Genomic DNA, 21,235 nt, shown 5'->3' with positions numbered 1-21,235 from the left:
TGTTTTGTTTTGTTTTTTTCATATAAACGCTCTAATTTGTCAAGATCTCTTGCAATTTTAATCATGCTCTCCTCCATACCTGGAGCCTTCAAAGCTTTGTGACAACTACCTGAAGGGGGGTTGTAGGGAGGCAGAGGTTGGTCTCTTCTCCCAGGCAACCAGTACCAGAACAAGAAGACACAGTCTCAGGCTGCGTCAGGGGAGGTTTAGGCTGGAGGTTAGGAGGAAGTTTTACACAGAGAGAGTGATTGCCCACTGGAATGGGCTGCCTGAGGAGGTGGTGGGGTCGCCGTCGCTGGGGGTGTTCAGGGCGAGGCTTGACAGGATGCTTGGTTGTATGGTTTAGTTGATTGGGTAGTGTTGGATGATAGGTTGGACATGATGATCTCGAAGGTCTCTTCCAACCTGGTTAATTCTATTCTATTCTATTCTATTCTATTCTATCTGCAAATTTAATAAGAACGTTCTTTATCCTGTCATTGAAGTCACTAAAGAAAATAGTTAACAGTACCTGATGCAGGGCAGATCCCTGTGGAACCACATTTGATATATCCTTCTCTATTTACAGCAAATCATTGGTAACTATTTTTTAACTTTGGTTTTCCAGCTCATTTTGCTAACACTCTATAGCAGATCTTATTCATCTTGTTTAAGACAATGCTATGTGAAACAAGAATGTTTTAAAGCATCTCTAAAGTTCTATAGCTTCAAGAGATATGGGGCGAAAACACTGTTCCTAGGCTTCTAGAACCTTCATTCCTTCAAAGAGCATTCCCTGTGTAGTTTGACACCCATGGAATGTCATCCCTTCACCTGCCTTGATTTTCTCCCAGTGTAAAGAATGATAAAAATCACTGAGCTGATACAGAAATGCATGGAGTCTGAAGTGGTATGGAGATTGTCAAGTTATAGAGGTATGCTGCCTCTGAGTTTATTCCTTCACGCTCTGGAAACCCTCCTTTTAACTAAAGATCCCTATTCCTATCTTGTAATTGTGGAGGAATTTTGCAGGTACGTGCAACACAAATTACTACCTCCCAACCAGTTCAGCCAATCTAGCCAGTCCCATCAGTTTTAACTCCTTCACCTCCACCAGTGCTTGAGAAAGGGGGTATCCAGACACAAACTTTGTGTACTAACTTGGCCCAGTTGGATGATCAAAGGAAGGAATGTTGGCCTGAATTTCCTCAGTTGTGTGCAGTACATTAGGCTCTTATCATAACTTTGATGTCAGATTTTGTGGTTTAATTATAGACTAAGAAGTATTCTTAGGTAAGCCAGGAAGATCTGTCCTTATGACTCAACCATCCACTTTTTGGCCAGCTGACTGCAAATTTAATTAACATCCGAGGCATCAGTTCTGCAGTCCTACCCCAGGCAAATCTCCCATCAAAGTGAATGGGAGTTACTGTCTGTGCAGGGCTGAACACAGAGTCAATAGCACAGCACTGCAAGTTTGGGCAAACAGTCAATGGTTATGAATTTTTCAGCAATGCTGCTAAAATGTTCTTAGATTAAAATATTCCTTTTAGTTTGGAGTGTTAGTGCTCTCCTTATCTAGTGTATTTGAGTCATTTGTAAGCAGGTGAAAACAATGAGAGGTCCTTTTCATTCAACCTTTTAATTTGCATTCTGCCCTCTGTGTGGGGAGATCTGAGAATGCTGGAGCAATCTGCAGAATCTGATAGATGCAGCATGTATGTGATACAGCAATTGCACAGAAAAAGTTTACTCCTCTGACATAGATAACAAATGTGCAGTGAAAACATTCTGCTTAATGTCTAGAGGCAGCAAATGTGAGGAATTTTTCAGTGTTTGGCAGCAAGCTAACATTTCACCCATTGAAGTCAATCATTATTCTACTCTTAATTAAAAAAAAATAAATTAATAAAATAGGCTATTCTCAATATTTTCAAAATATTGCCCTAAAGTTTCAATTCTGCTACTGGATAACCTTAGAGAGCAATAGGTGCTATAAAATCAGTTCAGTGATGGCTCACAACTATTTTGATTTTCACACACTGATTTTAAAAGGAAGTATGATGATATCAATAAATCCATTACACTATGGACTTGGACTTTGGAAAAAGGTTTGGAAAAAGCTCAGTGGGATTTGGGTGAGCTGAATCACATTCTAACCTCTACCTTTCCTGAGTCAATCTCATTTTGCTGTTACCAAGGATGCAGCTTCTGCAATGGTGCTGGATCCATTCTTAAACTCTCCTCATCTCCAACATGATGTCATCCCTCAAAGACTCATAGACTTCCCACATCAGCCACAGCTCTGCTTGACTTCTGAGTTGTCTTGGAGACAAGGAGGTGCCTTGTTGGCTGAGAGGAACAGTAGCATCACAGATTGTTTCAAGCACCCAGTCACTCTATGGGTGGAGGAGAAGGGCTGTTAACAGCACTAATGGTAGAGGGGAGTATCAATGGTCTGAATGCCAGAGGACAGGATATAAGACTAATACTGCAGTATCGGGACAGCACAATAATGCTGGGTATTCAGCATGATGCCAGTTACTAATCCACAGGTAGGTATGAGAATTGTTCAATGTCTTCATTTTAAGGGGCCGGTGCAACCAGACTACATACTCTGCCAAGCTCAGAAATGTAATTTGACTCGACAGAATTTGTCATGTTTTGCCTAAGAAAGCAATAAACTTACTTTAGTTCTTAACCACAATGGCCACAAGAAGTAGCAGTGATCTGTTTCTGCGATTCAGCAGAGAGTAAAACCTACAGAAAAGAAAAGCAGTGATGGACCAAAAAAACATTCAAACATTGTGTCTAGCATGCCTTGCAGAAAACCTGCTCTTAAGCAGAAATAAAAGACATTGGTTTATTTTCTGGAACAACAGACATAAAAGATTATTTTTTTTTTCATACTGAAATGATCAAAGAATAAACTCAATTTCTAGTTTAAAGTTTTCTCTGTATTGTGTTTAATTGGGAGAACTTAAGAACCTGGTTATCTTTAAAGAAGATTTTCAAACCTAATGCTTTCAGCAGTGAACTGTGCTGGGTAGAAATCTATCTTGTACTTGTCACATCTATATTAAATTATCTACTTTTTTCATTTTACAAGGTAAGACGTGAGCAGAACACTACTCAGCTGTCAGGATACAGGACTGTGCTGCTGAGCGGAGTACGAGTGAATATATTCCACAAAGCTACAAAGCTGCAAATTTAGCACAAAGGTACCAGAGGTGGGATTTGTGTCACCAGTTTTACCTACTGTGGTTCCTGGAAGGCAGTTTTCAGTAGGCTTGTTTTGACTGCTTTTTCCTATGATGGTATTTAAGCCTGATCAATGGTCCTGTCTTGTGCAAAAATGAAGTCTCCTGACTACAACGTTGCAGATAAAGTCTGGAAAAATATTTTTAGCTTTCAACAAACACAAACTGACTGATGCAAAGACACTGTAATGGTTTGTGCAGAGGGTTCTTACCCTACTACCCAAAGGGTAGTAAAGAACAAACCTTGAAACACAGTTTGTAGCATATTTTGCAGGTTTCCTGGCTTATCACCTTAAAACATAGTGGGTTATAAAACCATTAAGACACATCCTGAGGATATTGTAGATATCATATTCATTTTTCCTTAGACTGTAGGTGATAAATCAGAAAGAAGCCCACAGAATTTCCTGGTAGTTCTCTGCTTTTTTCTTGCAAGCTGAACTTGTGGGTCATAGACTGCTTTAATCAGTTTCCCCAGTTAGAATAAACATGGAAAAGACTTATATTCCTTGCAAGGATAATTTTAAACTGTACAGTGGTATCAAACTTCCAGAGTTCAAAAAAAAAAAATGCCAGAAAGCTAGACTTGAGTGACTGAACCGTGGGCAGGCAGACAGAGAATATACATGGGATTGGCTAAAAGCTGGATTCTAGAAAAACAAATGCTGAAAAGCAAGACAGTTCCTGTGCCTACCACTTCCTTCCAAAATATTTGTGTGTCATCAGTGCTTCTTACTGCATTTCCCTGACTGTCAGGGTGTTAACCTGCACCTCTTTATATAACAAAAAGATGAATGAGGGCTTTCCTACATGAGGAGGTTACTGTATAATAAAACCAGAATGATATTTTACTGTGCATTAGCAACTTTGCAATGTGCACATGTACTCAGGATATTGCAAAGTAACCTCCTCTTCTGTTTACTACTCACTATCAGGAAGTGTTGTCTACATTTGTGGCCTAATATATCATACAGTTTGTCATACAGAAAAACCCCAGGAGACAAACAGAAAACTAAGAAAAAGGCAAATTTCTTCCACTAAATATGCCAGCAATCAAAAAGGAAAAATGCCAAATACCAACACTGAGACATTTTGTATTAAAATACAGACAACCCAGCTCTTGAACGGTCTTAACCTCCTCCTTAGTGAGTCACAGTGCACGAAGAGCTGGACATTGTTTGCCAAGAACATGTTTAATCTAGAATCTGCAGACTCTGTCACCAAAGGTGCAAGAGCTGCACAAAATGCACTTCTCTAGCTCATTTTCCATAGGGGAAAACACCAAATCATCTGCCAAAATGAGTGCAATCTCCAGTGTCATCAGAAAGTGCTCAATTTAGACTATGTCGTCTGTCTTGCCTGCTCAGTTTCATTTCCCCTCTCACAGAACCCTTTCAGCAGTTGCACTTCATGTGGCATTCGGTTACACAGAAGCCTGCTCAGCTCTTGTTCGATCTTGTTTGTTTACCTTAGCCTGTTATACACACTAAATCTATTTTCCAGCTCATGACAAGTGCTTCCATTATTTTTTCTTTCCAGCATCCTAAGCGTCTTAAATGCTGGCCACAGAAACGCTACAGTTTTCTAGTTTCCATTTTCTCACTTGACAGAAACATACACACAGGTTTATGTGTAATTTGAGTTCTAAAGTTCACCAAGCTTTTGCAGTTCCTTACTGATGTACTGAATATAGGGACACATCAAAATTTTAGCTTATTTGAACTACTTTTGAGGAGCGAAAAGGCAAACTCACAATACAAACCCAGCTATGTAATTCATCTCTGCTGCGGGTAAGTTGTAGCAAAACACCTTGAGGAAGGAAAATAGGAGGCAATACATCTCTTCCTCAGATAGATGTTCTTTTGAGGAAAACATGAAGTTTAATCTTAGCATCAGATTAACTGCCAGTCAGAAGGTTTCATGCTGATATTCACTCCCTTCAGCTTGTTGGTCTGGGGATTCTGCTGAATCCCCTGCGAATGTGCTGAGTTCCTCCTCATCTGGAAAGACACATTCTCTGTATATGTGGCCCTAGAACACACCCCACAGCTTTCACTTGTGACAGTGGCAGCTCTCATGTGGCCTGTCTTTCAACATGTCTTATTTAGCTGTATTCCAAAATGGAAGGGCAGTATTTTCCCTTAAACCAAAGACAGAGTGACTTATAAGAAGTTACCAGAAGTCTGTTGGATTAAAAGCACATTCTTTCATACTGCTGAACATCCTGCACTGCTAATAAATTCATAATGAGAATAAAAGGTGCTCAGCTCAGCAGGGAAGGGACAGATCCTTGTACTTCTTATAAATATAGATGCGAATTTTGCTAAAATCATTTATAAATCAGACCTTATAAATGTACCTCTCTGCACCTTCTGTAGCAGAATACCTGACAATAGGATGTAATTCGTCCTTGTGCCATTCTAAGGAACTTCATGATGAGCACCTAAAATAATTTTCTGTGTGACTGCTAAACTGCTAATGATCAGTACACTTTAGTTAAAGCAACATCTTTATCTACTTTATTTACTTTCCATAGATTAGGGTATTTCAAAGTACATTTCAGATCTATGTAACAAGTTCTCATTCAGACATTGACTTTGATGTTTATGGAAGCAGGAACTGAACTCTAAGGTACAGTTTGCAGAAGCAGAACACAACTTTTCTCTGAAACATATGAATTAAGATCTCTGGAAAGCAAGAACACTGTGACTCTTCTTCCTTATTCAACTTTTGCCAAAGATGGTTTGCTTACTCATTTTTTTTTTTTTCTTCCTTTCCATGTTTGTCTTCAGTTTAGCCACTCTGTATCAGCAGCTACAATATGGAGTGCCAGAACCCACTCTGGCTTCATGAGGCATTGTGCTAAAGCTCTGTAGGCTCATGTGACACTAATACCACCTCTCCACACACACATACAGTGCATGTATCTGTCTTGATATCCACCCTAAAATTTCCCAGAGCTTGCCTTTAGGACTTCAAGGGAGATTTCTTTACAGTTCATGTGCCTGTTCACTATTATTTTCAGACAATGAGGGATGGAGAAAGTAAATGCCCTTCCTTTACACAAGTGAGAAAAGCAATAAAACCCAGAGTGCCATTGTCTGAATTAAGGGAAAGAAGAAAAAAAACTGCAATAGCATCATTAAGCAGAGCACTAGACAAAACACCCTACTCTCCTTAAGAAGCCTCACCAGACACTGGTTCTTCAAATCACCTTTTAGTAAATAAACCTCACACATGTAATTATTAATACTGATAAATGAGAAACATTAGATAACATGATACAGCTGAACTATGAGTGAGACAACTTACTCTTTGTTTTCTGTCCTACTGACATTTTTGCTTGTGGGTTTATATTCCAATGGTAGTTTTTGAGGTCACTGAAGTTGTTTTGGAAAAGGACTATATTCGTTATACACATCTACCTATTTACCAAATAAATAATGGGGAGAGTTCTGATAATTTGGGAAATCTGATAACATACTGTTCATGCACTCTACTTGAAGGTGACAGGGGACCGAGAAAAACACTGAGAAGGACAAGTTTCCTATGAGGAGAGAAGCTTTTTTTTTTTTGAATCTGTAAAACTCCTGACATTGAAAGATGCTGACTGAGAAGTTCAGACTCTCAGTTTTTGGAGGCGAGTGCTTTAACTCGGTATGTGCCCAGCAGGGCACATACCCAAATCCTAAAGAGCAAGTACTGAGGAGAGACCCAGAAAATGCCAGGGGAGAGTGACTGCTCTATCTGAATACGTCCATCTTCCATGGTGAAGCAAAGAGGGTTTGCACTTAAATCCCCTCTGCATAATGTGTTGATTTCATTGTCTATATTCGTGATGAACAGCTGAAACCACTCTACCAGATGTGGGGCAGGAAAAAAGAGATGGATAACCTTATTAAGTGCCCTGTCAGGCTAATACTGGTCCTGGAAATTAAGGGAAGGGGAGCTGAAAGACCCTCCTTTTAAGTAATATTCTACCCTCAGACAGAAAACCTGTGCCAGGAAGTACGCCAAAAATGGTGTCTGGAGTCTGGCCAGTGACTTTGGAGAAGTTTAGAAGCATGCAGTCAGCATGTGTGTAGATCCAGTTACAAGCTAGTAAAAGCTGAACGTCAGGAATGTTACCAGAGCTGTGAAACAGTCCTCACCAGAAGTTCTGCTTGTGTATGTACACACAAAACTACTGTCCAGACACGGAACAACACTTTGAAATAGCTGCTTAGTGTCTCCAAAAAGACCTGATTAACCTGAGCAGCTCCACCTTCCTGCAATTAAAAACCATTCATGAAGTTCAAACCCCATGGATCTGTATGGGCCTGAACATTCACACATACTTGGGAATTACTGAGAAAGTTTAAACTATAATCTAAATTAATTAAGTTTATACTATGAGTCACACAGTCATTTCACAATATATAATCATCAGGCATCCATCCCATTTTGTTTCTGCAAAATGGGTAACTTTTCTAGCGCAGGAAGAAAACTGAGTCAAAATGTTAATGTTCAGGACACTAACAGCAAGAAGCCACTGTGCTTCTCAGTGTTGCTGCACAGCTCTTCTACCTGCACAGCACTGTCTGTACTGTTCTGGGCCAGCCTCTAGACACAGAGCTCCTAATGAAAAGCATGGCTGTTCTGGTTCTTCGCTATCATGCCCTTCAGCACCAAACTCTTCCAAATTCAGTCCCCAGACTTCACAAACAGACTTACGTTAGGTAATGCTTGTGCACAGCACTGCTGGTATTGAGATGTTTGATATTGAAATCTCACACATGCCCTTCATTCTAAAATAATTAGTGGTTGTAATTCTGTCCCAGGCTGCACACTGTCTCCACAGACACCACACAGAACCCATGACTATGCCATCTGCAAATACAGGTGAACAAAGAAGTTCTGAGTACCTGCCAGAAAGCAAAATATCAGCAGAAGAATACATTTATTTGAATTAAAACTTGCACAGCAGCAAAAATAAACCCAACATGACCATCACCATTGTGGTATTATAAACATATGTTGACTGCTAACTCTGACAACAAATAAGAAACCAGCTGCTTTTGTGTGAGCAGAATACAGTCTCTGCAGAAAGAAAAGGATCTTCTAAAGCATCAAGTCAAACTCCTAGGAAATTAATCTTCTGGTTTTATTTGTTTGGTTTGGGGAGAAAAATATGTTGATTTAAATAAAAAACCACAACCCTCCCCCACATTATCAGCCTTTTTCATGGCAGTTCTTGAGGAAAGCCATCCCTTTAAGCTTCATTTCTTTTATTACCATCTATAATTGTTTCCCAAGTTTTAATTACTCATACATATCTGTAACAGTACCAAGTGGAGAACATCTCCTCTACAGGGTTTATTTACTTTTTCCAGAGGAGGGAAACGGAGGCCTGAAGCAATGATTTTGTCTTCATTCTCTGTGCAGTATCTCAAGGACAGAGCACTGGACTGTAAACAAAAGGGACAGCTCTAAGGTCATGAACATTCCTGGAAGCCTATTATACACAAATACAACATGGAAAGAATATGGAAATCAGACAGAGCTTTAGCAATATTCATTTACTGAGGAGTTTTACATGTCTCTAGGAACCCGAGATATTTCAGATTCTATTAGATCTTTTGTGTTGTATCATTTAATGTATTACAGAGCAGCTTTAGCTAACAGTAAAGGTGGGGAAGTGCAAATCTCACTGCACTGCATAATACAACCTTCTTAATTCAAAATGGTTTTGTCTTTATTGAAGAAAAAAAAAAAGCCTATATAAAAATGGGAGTCTCAGTGCTAACTGTAAAGCACCATATGGAGACAAGCAAGGAGGTGAATGGGAAAGATGAAATGCTACCCATGGATTTTAGTCCTACAGTCTTCCATTCTGCTTCTAGGCTAATCCTTTTCTATTTGTTCTCTAAGTAAATAAATAAATAAAAATTTGAAAAAAAAAATCAGTCTGCATAGCCCTGATATTAACCAAGTGTCATGACTCCAGGAAAGGACAGAAATCCTTTGCATTATACTGGCTTTTTCTGTTTTTCCCCACAGGACAGTATTTTCAAGACATGTTTTTTCCCCTGCATATTGTGCTTACACAGACTTTTTGGTGGTGCTCCAATAGAAAAATGTCTGCATGTGCAGTTCTAAAAGCTTTTCAGTGATGTAAATGATTAAAGACACAGGGACTCAAAACCATACCGATGCAGGGAAAAGCAAAATCCCTGCTGGCTGCTGTACATGACTGAGTTACGCTTTGCTTCCTCCTTATCGTCATTAAAGTTTGCACAGGAAAATCATTCTCTGTGGTACCTCTTCTGTATAAAATGTTCAGCCACAGCCTATGCCCACAGCATTGTCTCCTCATTCAACAGGTTGGTATGGTGACTAAAGCAAAATTAAATAGATACTTCAAAATTCTTCAGCTTTTGGGTTATCGCATGTGGGGTTTGGCACTGCATTTGCATGAACAAATTATATACTACATAATTAATACATAATCCTTACTCATTACTTTACTGGATACTATATGCCAAGAATGACACATCAAGTTTAGAAAAAAAATAAATATCTCACCTGCTCCTAATAACTCCCCCTCCCTAGCTAATCCTCTCTTTTTTTTTCTGGCCTGAGAGAATAGATAGGCCTCAAAGTGAGCCCCAAAGGTCAACAATCTTGAATTCCATTGAAGCAGCAAGGGCAGCAAATTCCACAATTAAGAACTAATATAGGAATGTCTGACTCCCAAGTAATTTCAGTGGCTGTAGTGGAGGCTCAACTCAAAGCATGAATGGCCTGCTTGTTTAAAAGTCAACACCTCAGGCTGCCCCTGCAAATGAATTGGAGACCAATGCCTTTTATAATGTTCCTGAACATTGTGCTAATATTTCTTTGTTGCTGCAGCATCAAGTCTGTGTAACAAACACATGCCAAAGTACCAAGACCCTCCAAAGATGGCACCTCTTCTGTGCCTGTTTCCCCACAACTAGCAATTGGCATAAGGAATACAATAATGTTCCTGTAAGAGTTGGAGAGTGAGAAGTGACCTGAGATAGTCTTTGACAGATGGAAAATCAAGAGCAGAAAATGCATTTCTCACTAAAACACACCACTTATTCCCTTTGATATTGTTACAATAAAATAATTTCTATTCTAAGGAGATCTCCTGAAAGAATCCAGACATGACAGGGAGAGGCTAAGTATTTTATTGCCTCTTCTTTAGCATCTGCTCAATCCAGTGAGCCTATTTTACTCTACCTGCTCGGCAGTATTCCCAATAATCAGTAGGCCAATGAGAGAGCAAAAGGGAGGAAGGTCTGAGTGCCAACAGCTATCACCCTTGCCAGGCAGGTTTGTATGCCATTAGGAGAGAGAAATACAAAGTGCTCTATTTGTATGCTCTTATTTACATTAAAGTAAAAGCTCCAGGGGGGAACTTAAAATCAAAGGCTGACATGGCACAAGAAATCCGAACAGTTATTAGCAGTTCTAAGGCTGTTGGGTAAGGAGAGGACACAGGTGTACTGTGAAAGGAAGAGAGGAAGGAGCAGGAGACGTGGGTGCAAAATGAAGTTGAGCAGTAAAGTGTGAATCTACCTCAATCAACCCTTCAGCCTTCTCCAGCAGATATTGGCAAACAGTTACAGAGAATGCAACCAACCTTGGCACCACCACCAGGTATCATTTTAGATAAACTTAGTTGTTTTAGAATTTTTATGAACTCTGCAGAGATGCAAACAGGCTTTAAATCTGTCTGAGACACGTGGTTTATTTTGCTTTTCTTTTTTCTTTTCAGTTGTGCAAATGTGTTTAATGAAGCCAAGATGAATAAGCATTCTCATTCTTCTCCATCCCATTTGGAACTCTGCTAATATACCAAAGTGCTGAGGCAATCTGAGTGGATCTACTTGCAAAACAATTCTTGTTTTCTTTGCTTTCCATGTTAAGAGTCCAGCGCCACAGAGGACTTGGCAAACCTGTAGTGTTCAGTGTTCACCCCAAGGAACTGGCTTTTTACTCCTTCCCAGCACACAATACTGATACAGAGCGTGGGTCTCTCTCCTCTCAGATTCACTACTGCAACAATGCTTCAGGATGACATTAACAGGCTCTGCTGTGGCATGTGAAATCTTTCAATATTTATTCTGATCATATTCCTGTCAGTAACAATATAGTTAATAAATTCACCTGAAGTCTCCACTAGAATTTTTCATTTCCCATTTTAAGCTGTTTTGAAGTGCTCCTGCGCACTTTAAATAGTTGCTGTCTTTCTTCACAAATGGGATTTCATTTTAAGAGTGGAAGAGTCTGATCTCTGTAGATGCCAGGAATACTGTACGCTACATAAAAATCAAAGTTTGGAAATCTACTCAAGATCATAGATGAAAGTCATTTAGAAGTTTAAAATATAAATATATGCATATTTATCTTTAAAAAGAGCTGGAACGTGTTGGCAAGCAATTGATCTTAGAATTCACACAGTTTCCTTGTTGGGTCAATAGAAAAGGATTTTTCTCAGCTGATATTTGAAACAGACTGCTGCTAAATCCTATGCAAAATCTGGAATGCATTATGCCTGCATGTGCTCACTTTTTTTTGTGTCACAAAGATAGCTAATTACACAGCATTGTTTATTTATTTATAACTGTATGACTTTGATGCTCCTGATGCTTATGGGATTCCAAAATCAAGTTGATGCTTTTTTATGCACAGAACATGGAATCATAGAATCGGATTCAGTGCAGAAACAGATTCAATACAAGCACCCATGAACAGCAGGGAGCCGGACCATCTCAACTCATTCTGTCTATGGGATGCAACAGGTCTTACTTTGTATTACACTCCAGGTTACCTAAAAATTAAAAGCATAGGCTAAATCCTCTAGTGTTGTAACTGCCATACCTCCACTTGCTTCAGTGGAGCAACACTAATTTATGTCAGCTTAGGGAACTGGACACGGTTTTGAATTGCTAATGAAAATTCACTTCAGTTTTCAACTTCGGGATCACTGAATATGGCGTCATTGTGTGGGCTGCATGTGGAACAAAAGAGTTTTCGTTAATACATGCTGAAAATGGAAACTATCATTAGCAATGATGTTCTGACTGAGGCACTTCTCAGTGACAACTTTTACAGAAAGAAGTGAAGAGATCTGGACTAGTGTTGAACACAGGGCTTTTTTTAAGCACAAGTGTCATACAGAAATCCAGTGACTGTTACTCAGCATTCTACTCTCACCTCCAAGAAACATATACCAAGGAGTGATGCTCACCTCATGTTTCCCCATTGCAGTATTTATCCTGAAAAAGCACATAGGGAATTCAGCACATGAATATGTGGGTATGTGCACTTGAGTTACATTTACAGATATATGTATACAGATCACTTCACCCAAGATGAAACTAAAATCAGCCCTGAAACTGAACAACACAAGTTAAATGTTTCTGTGTAAAATTTCACTGGAGTTTTAGGACCTGAGGAATACTACCACTAATTTAAATTACATTTTAGCAAAAGGTAGCCTTGAGGAAACACTTCCTCCACAAATTATTTCTTTCTTAAAAATTAAGGACTGTTTAGTAAGAACTTTATGTGAACCGTTCTGATTCTTAATTTATATTGCAAATAGATGCACTGTAAATTAATGCCAGAACAAAAATGATGTAAACATGAAAGGGCTATTGTCAATTTAAAGAACAGACTACTGTCTGAAAAGCTTCTGGCAGTTCTTAATAATCTTATATTTTACCTACTTCTTCCATTTGTTTTACACCTTTGTGTATCTGACTACACTCAATATCCCATTTGTAGAGACTTTTCACGTCACCAAGCAAAAGATAAAATGCTACTAGAACCAGGTTTAAAACCACTTAAAGATCAGTGGATTTAACAGCGGCTGCAAAACAGCTCACTCTTCAGCTCTTATTAAACTAAACTTCAAATGATTTGGTCTCCACTTAGGTAAGTGCAGATTTAGTGGAAAGGGATGTGATAACGTGAAAATATTCAAAGAACCTTTTCCTACACATGCATCTCTAAAAAGAAGTTCCGTGGTAAAGACAACATTTGTCTGTGGTGGCATTTCTTTTCTCTGTTCCTATTTAGACATTCGTTACAGAGGTGCAGCAAAATGACAGCTAATGAATAAGAATCAACACTGTTTCCAGCAGTGCCCATGTGACTGGTCCTCCTATAGCTGAAATGGGCTATTTTCCCAGCCAGGATTTGACTGACACATAAAAATATCAACTCAGATATATTCTGGTCACATGCAGATCTGGGTCTATTTATATCTTCTCTTTTAAGCAGGTACATAAAGCTATTGTCTCACTCTAACAAACATTAACTATAGACTATTGCACTGGTTAGCATTGAATCTAAATACAGGTTTCTTCAGCAAATCTGTATCTATCAGCAGGAATAAATCACTTCACATGTGACTTTCCACTCACACTTTCAGTTTAATAAAAATAGAATGCCTAAGTGTTTGAATGTACAGTTCCCACTTTGTTTCTAAATTTGGGACATTACTTTCAATTATTGTTGGAAGTATCTCTCACCAAAGGAGATTAGAAGGAAAAAGGACAATGTCTAACTGTAAAGTCGTGATTGTGGAGGAGTTTTCTTTTCATTGGTGTTCTGCAAAAAGCTGTTTTGATGCGTGATTTGTTGCGTGTTACTGCAAGGTGGAAGAAAACCTCATCATCCGATCACCACTGTGTCTTTCCAAGCCCTGAAGATAAAGTATGGAAAATCTATAACTGCAATGTTATGTCTGTTGCTGCTGCACCCTTTATTAATCAATCAATGCCTCCCAACAAAGCTCTTTCAGCCTCCTCCTATAGCAGTTAGAACCTATAATCAGCTCAACAAAAACAGTTCAGAGATGCACCCTTTGTGCTTCAGTGCAATTTACATATATATATATATAAATATATATAAAATCACTCAGCATTCTATTCATAACATGTTATGTGGTATAGAATGCACCCTATTAGCGTGCTATAAGCACAGCCATTATTTAAATAGGCTAAACCCTTTTTTTTACATTCTAGGGTAAATTTCACTATTAAGACCAAATGGATTAGATCATTGTTTCCCAATTTCCTTCGTAAGTAAAACACAATTGTTAAGTAACTCGCTGACCTTCCTGTGCATGTATGGTGGGACTAGTGTTCTGTAACAGAAATTGCTGTTCTGTAACATAAACGACTGTTCTAACAATTTGTAAACATTTGTACCCAAGACACAGACACCTTCTGGCTGATTTTTAATAATGAAAGAGAACTTTCTGTATTGTCTGAAATTGAACAACAGTCATCAGTGGAGCGAAAAGCATTTCCTGCTGCATCGATACAAGGTTCAGCTGCTGCCATTATCATGCCATTTCAGACACTATGCTATCCCATGGCACATATTGATTTACTCGCCTTTCCTTCACCATAGTTCTCAAGGGTCCTGTCTCACCTGCATTTAGCCCAGTCATTTTCATCCCCTACTGCTTTAATAAAAATTCAGATTTGGAAGAGATTACACTGTAACTAGTGACTGTACAGAAGATTTTACTTTGCACTTTTGTAGGTGAATAATCCAGAGGAGAAGGGGCAAGGGCCTTCATTTCACCGGCTTGTCCACCTTTTGCATCTAATGCAGTCCTTGTATAGGAGGGTCAGCAGATTCGTGGTGATCAGAACTCTGGGTCAGCTGCACACAGGCTCTCAAAGAAAGTCATCTGTTAAGTACTCAAGCGAAGATTTATTTAGAAAGTCTTCCATGGGAGGCCAGTGAGGTGGATACAAAGGATAAGAGCACTGGTGAGGAGGTCAAGTCCCAGTTGTTATACTTGCTTTCAGGGCAGGTGCAAGCTTTACAGTGAGCTGGGTTGCACAGTGCTCTGGAAAAGAAGTAAGTAGAATCATGGTTGCAGATACATTATCTGACTCGTAGAAATGTTGGAAGTAATGAAATTTTACTGTTAATTAATGACACACTTTACAGTTCTATAAGCTTTTCTGAATATGTCAGCATAGTAAGAGATTCTGTCCCATAAACACACTTCTGCATGTTGGAGAAGATGTTAGTACCTTAATTACCAAAAGAATACATTAACACATTACAAATGATGGATATAGTCACAATATGCTACAGCCACAATATGTATTATGACCTCGACAGATAGCTGTTGGTTAGACATCTTGATAACAAGCACAGAATTTGGCTAAAATTTAGATCCCTCTGCATAAATATCCATTTTTTGCCAATCTCTATTTGCAGCTCCTTAGAACAAGCACTGATGAAATATAAAGCAAAAAAAAAAAAAAGTAGAACAGTACAAGTGATGGCAAAAGCAGAGAGAGAAAGCCTCCCTCTGTATTTTCATATCACATCTATCATGGTAATATCTGAGAATATGAATTTGTCTGAGCAGGAGATGATACTCAGGAATTACTTTCCCTTTGAGAAATTCATGGTACAATATGCTCTTATCTAGAACATGAATTCTTAGGAACCACCACTGGCTACAAATGGAAGAATGAACTTTCATTTGAATTTTTCCATCATGAAGGTAACAGCATTAACTAGATTAGTTAGTTCCATGTGTTCTGTGAACTGATAGTAAAAGCATGAGTCACAAAGCTAGAATTTATTTCTCTGGTCACTTAACTTCCCTGTATCATTTGCTAGCAGACACAATCCCAACAACAAAAAAATATCTCTAATTCCAGTTCCCAAATGCTATCTATCATCCTTTTGATTTTCAGTTGTAGACTATTGGAAGGCATGCCTCACAAAACATTCCACCTAAGAAGAATGGTCAGAAATTCAGACAGTGGACAAACTGGAACAACATTCTCTAAATCACTGCTAAACTTCCCTTCATTACTGTAAGGTCTTAATCTCAGTTCTGATCTGAACAGACCAGAATTCTGTAGAAGTCTGAACCCAGCTCCCAGTTTTTGCAGCTGAGGTCCATATTTATCGATGCAAATACAGTATCTGAGTTTTGATTCAACTTCATCTATGTAACTGTGTTATCTTCACAATACATCCTGGGCGGTATAGAGGGAAGTGTGGCAGTAAGACTCCCTGAGGGTGAGCTATATTGGATGTAACATGCTCCATATATTTGCATTCAGTAACATGGCATCAAACACACAACTGTATTAACAAATCTCATTGGACAAGTCTGGAAACCACAACAGATGCTGGCAATCACAGAGAGAGCGTTGAAGTGTGGCCTCACATATTATCCTCACTCTCTGTACTGTTATGTAGAAATCTGACAGGGGACTGACCTTTAACAATCTTCTTTGGCTAGAAACAGCCAAAAGATCTTTTTCTGTTAATCTGCTATCAAATAAATAGTTTTTAATGCTTGTACAATACTTTTAACTATGTAGATCCAATTCTGTTGGGATCTTTGTTAACTTAGAGCTAATAAGTTGTCAGCAGTTTAAATCACTCACTTTTGTAAAAGGTAAGATTTGAAATATATCCATGGCCTTTTGGTCTCCTGCCAGGCAGAAGCAGAACTTCCTCTGCTTAGGAGAAGGTTCTCAAACACTGGCAAGATCAGTTCTCTATATGTGCAAAGCATCTCTCCCCAAAATAAGGTTGCAGAATTAAATTAAGATCACCTCTCTCAGTTACATGACTAACCAAACAAATACAGCATTTACTGCAGAAAATAAACAGAAGGTGCTACATGCCTCTGAAGGCTGTGCTGGATATGACCACTCAGAAGTTAGCTGAGATTTTAGATTAACATCTTTCTATAACCTTCTTCTGCAAAGTCTCAGTACATTTGCCCAGTCAAAACCAAAACCAGGTTGATCTGACAACATGCTGAATATGACACCACAGATGTGCCTCTTCACTGCTTTTATTTATTCAGCTATTTGAAACTGTAGTACTCTTCTGTGAGTGTTTATGAGACATCTACAGACAAGAGAGCTGACTGTCTTGTTAGCTTCTACTAACTGGTCTGGTAGTGCTCTCTCTTTGGTTTGATGTTTCTAAGAGTTGCTAACATCTTTCCTTTCCTCTTTTTCCAGTCTCCTCTAATTCCCCTTCTTCACTCCCTTTCCCAACTCTCACCTTTTCTCTTTCTCTCAGGAGCAAATGCTAACAGAATTTATATTCACTAGCTCCTCACATGACAGACATCTATTTTTCACTTGTCAGACTGGCCAGAATTGAAGCAAAAGTGTGCTAATACGACAATCAACTAATGCAGATTCTCTGCAATCTTAGAAAGATGGCTGCAACAAACATACTTGAAAGGTATTGAAGGGTCAAAATGTCTGCATATCCATTATGGATATGCTTAAAAAACCCCCAAACCACAACCTAGAAGGAGACACAACTAGAAGCACACTGGGAAAAAAGAATCAATAGCTATATAACAAGGTATCTCTTTTTAAACAAATCTGTTTGTAAGAAGGAAACAGAAAGTGGCTAATCCTTTATCCTCCAGTGAAGAGGTAAAATTGTACACGTGCTGCCAGTTTGAACAGGACCTACCATATTTAATATATTCTGGCTCAATCAATAACAGGCAGCCATTTCCCAAGGTGAAAATAATGTTAAGAGGGAAAGACACCAGGCCAAACAACCTTTCACTTATTTAAGAAGTAGTAGTAGCAGTTGTTTTCCCTTGCTTGCAATGAATGTCAGTGGATTTTCTCTTCAGTCAAACATCAGTATGCAATGTAATAGTGTTAAAGAAAGCAGATGACACTTCTCTCTGTTTGATAACACAATACTTACTTTTCCCTTATTGATTCTTCCACATAAGTGGCCTGTATAGAACATAACATGCTGTTTAGATTATGCTCCACGATGCTTGAGACAGAGCAAACCCAGTAAGCAAAAGGCTCACAGCTGCATAAACAATCATAACCTGCTTACTGCCTGATATGATATAAGAATGAAACAGCTGTATTAGCCTTGGCAGAGAATTATTTCAGACACAACTGCACTTGATTTATGTAGGGGATCCACGAACATAAAGCTGGACTTGAATTTCTAGAAGCTGACATGGTCAGAGACTCATTTTAATGTACTGCTGCTGCTATTTGAAACCAGAGTAATGGATGGCAAAACAGCAGCAGCCTGGGACTGGCTGCTTTTGCCCAGTATTGCACAGTACAGTAACTTCATTTAAGAGATGTTATTTTCCACTTCTACAAACGGCATGGAGTACAGTAAGGCCTTCTCTCAGTGACAGAGAGATCAGAAGGGTTTTTCACATTTTAAGACATGCAAATAACACATATAATGACTTCAATTTTAGCCAGGCTGAAGCAGATTTGGCTGGATGGGTTTGGATGACCTACAGCCCTGGTTATGGACTCTGTCCTCTCCATATTGTGCTACACCAGTTCCTTGCAACTCCCCTCCAGCCATTCTGCTTTCTGTCCCAAATGACACAGCACACTAATTTCAAAAATGGCCCATAAAACCATGAAGCCAAAGCTTCTAGTGTGTCTGGCCATCTCCTCGAGTTTTATGAATGCTGGTTTTCAGAGTTAACAGTTTGCTTTGATATCACTAATGTCTCCAGGAGCACAGGGAAACAGTGATTAAATTCAGAGAACTTTCCTTACATAACAAAGCTTTTAAGAACACTCTTCTAATGATGAAAAGTAGTTGTATTTACTCCCTTATAAGACTATATATTAAAGCTAAAATGGCATAAAGCAGTTTACAGGTTACAATTTTTGTGACCTGTGTAAAAGCTGTAAAAACAACAGAGCCAGGGACCTTTTAAAATTTTAAACAAACTATAAAAGAGAAGTGTTTCAAAGCTCAACATTTCTGGCAATACTAGAAAAAGGGATTCCACTTCCACTGCTTGTTTCCTGCACGCACAAAAAATGGTTATATGACTGAATGCAAAATCGAGTTAAAATAGTAAATACTGGGGGCAGTGGGGGGAGAAATTTAAAAATGGATTTTAATCCCTGTATTTGGAGGACTAAGATAAATTCCAGGAATGAATTAACCATGAAAAACCACCACAGAGTGGGTGAAGCATTTGGAAGTACTAGCTGCTCCCAGAGAGAGTGTGCTGAACTCAGTGGATCAGCAAACCTCTCCCATAAGGCAACTTCTTTGTTCTGTTACACAAAGCACATCTAAGCACATTTTTATGCAGGATTCGGGATTTGGTTCCAGTATTTTGAAAGTGGCAAACTGTAATATCTTAAATGCCATTCTGAGAGCTAGGAGTCCAGAGTTCTGCTCCCATGTTGGACTCCTGGCTGAGATATGATCTTGGGTAGGTCACCTGACCTTGTAGTTTTGCAGCTTACCAGCCAGCAATGTGGGTATAACAATATCGTCTGTATGACTAAGATAGGTTAAGATTGAGCATTTGTAGTTTGGTTTGAGTCTCAGATGGAAAGTATTACATAAAACCAGAGGATTTAATGCTTAGGAAGACAAAAAGTGAAGAATTCTTATCAGTTATTTTAAATTGCAGAACAATTAAAACAAACAAACAAACAAAAACCCCAAACCAAACAACATTTTGTCAAATTTGAACATTCATTTAGAAAAGGGAAAAAAAAAAAAAAAGCAGCTTTTTGGGTAAAAGTTTTCAATTCCTTTTTGATTATTTGTTTTTATCAAGTTTGCATCATTTGCAAGAATAGGGCAGCAACTGAGACGAAATTATAAGCCAGCAGAAGTCATAGTATATTGTAGATGTGTACAAAGCCCACCAGTTTACAAGCTGCAAAAGCCTCCATTCAAAAAGGAAGGCAACCTGCCACACACTGCAAAAGCAATCCATTCTGATAAAATGCATGCCTTTGTGAATCATAAGCAGACTTTCTACAGAACTGTCTCTCTTTTTCTCCTGAATCCCTGCAGACGTGTGCAATTTTCACTGCCTGTCAGTTTATCAAAAAGACCAGAGCATCAAATTTCTGCTCTGGATTGTCAGGTCTGATCCCTATTTCCTTTCAAATTCCAAAATACTGACACATTGATTGGAGTTCATAGTGTCAGACAACAGCACTTAAGAGACATTTTTGCTAAAATATAGCTTCTGATTTATCTTTTATACTGCTTTTGGTTGTGACTTTTTTTTTTCCCCCCTTCCCTTTTGCAGCCTCAAGAGTATTGATCTGGGACTCATTTATATATGATTTTCACAAAGTAGAAGGCAATCTGCTCAAACAAAACAGTTCTTTTGTATAACCTTTTTAAAAGGGGGCCCATCAAAGGGGATTGATCCTAGCTTATTTAGTTAGCTGAGCCATCCTAGCACTTCCATACGTGCCTGTATCTGCAAGTTCCCAAAGCTAGCAAGAAAGACCTGAAACAAATGCTCACAGCTGCACAGAATGGTCAGAGCATTGCAAAGTTTTGGCATGTTAGCATCATGTGAAAGTTGTGACTCCATAGCAACAAACATTTTTATACACACACATGCAGACATACGCTGGTAATACTGGTATCTGTAAAACATTTTTAGTAAATACATTACCACAGCAGATCTTCTCTACCAGATATTATCTGAGAAAAATGTCAACTAAATAGTGGTTTATTCAGACTCCTCTCTAAATTACGAATCTCTGAGCCACCCAAGCAGTCATCCTGTCTCCTCAACAACCGTTCTTTTTCACTGGAGATTGTGAGACAGTGCTGGAAGCAGTATAAGCCTGTATTCCGGAGGCAGAAGCAGCATTTGGGGGGTACTGCAGCAGTTCCACTAATTGCTTAACAATGGATTTTGAAGGACTCTAATTCATGTGGACACCCTAATTTAATGTGAATGGTTAATTTGATTCTCCCTCAAGTGTGGAAATCAGAGGTGCTACAATGTTTCTCCAATTACACTCCAAATAAGCTCCCTTTTCCAAAAGTGTAAAGTGGTGGTGTGGGATTTACCTCTCTTACCCTACTCTCCAGCATATTTAGCAATGAGTGTAGACTGTAGATATTTAGCTGTGATACAGAGTGGAATATTTGTTGGTACCTTGCCCTTCAGGAGACAC

Source organism: Dryobates pubescens, chromosome 18 (genome assembly GCF_014839835.1).
Source record: "Dryobates pubescens isolate bDryPub1 chromosome 18, bDryPub1.pri, whole genome shotgun sequence".
Taxonomy (NCBI): Eukaryota; Metazoa; Chordata; class Aves; order Piciformes; family Picidae; genus Dryobates; species Dryobates pubescens.
Note: the sequence above shows the minus strand (reverse complement) of the source record.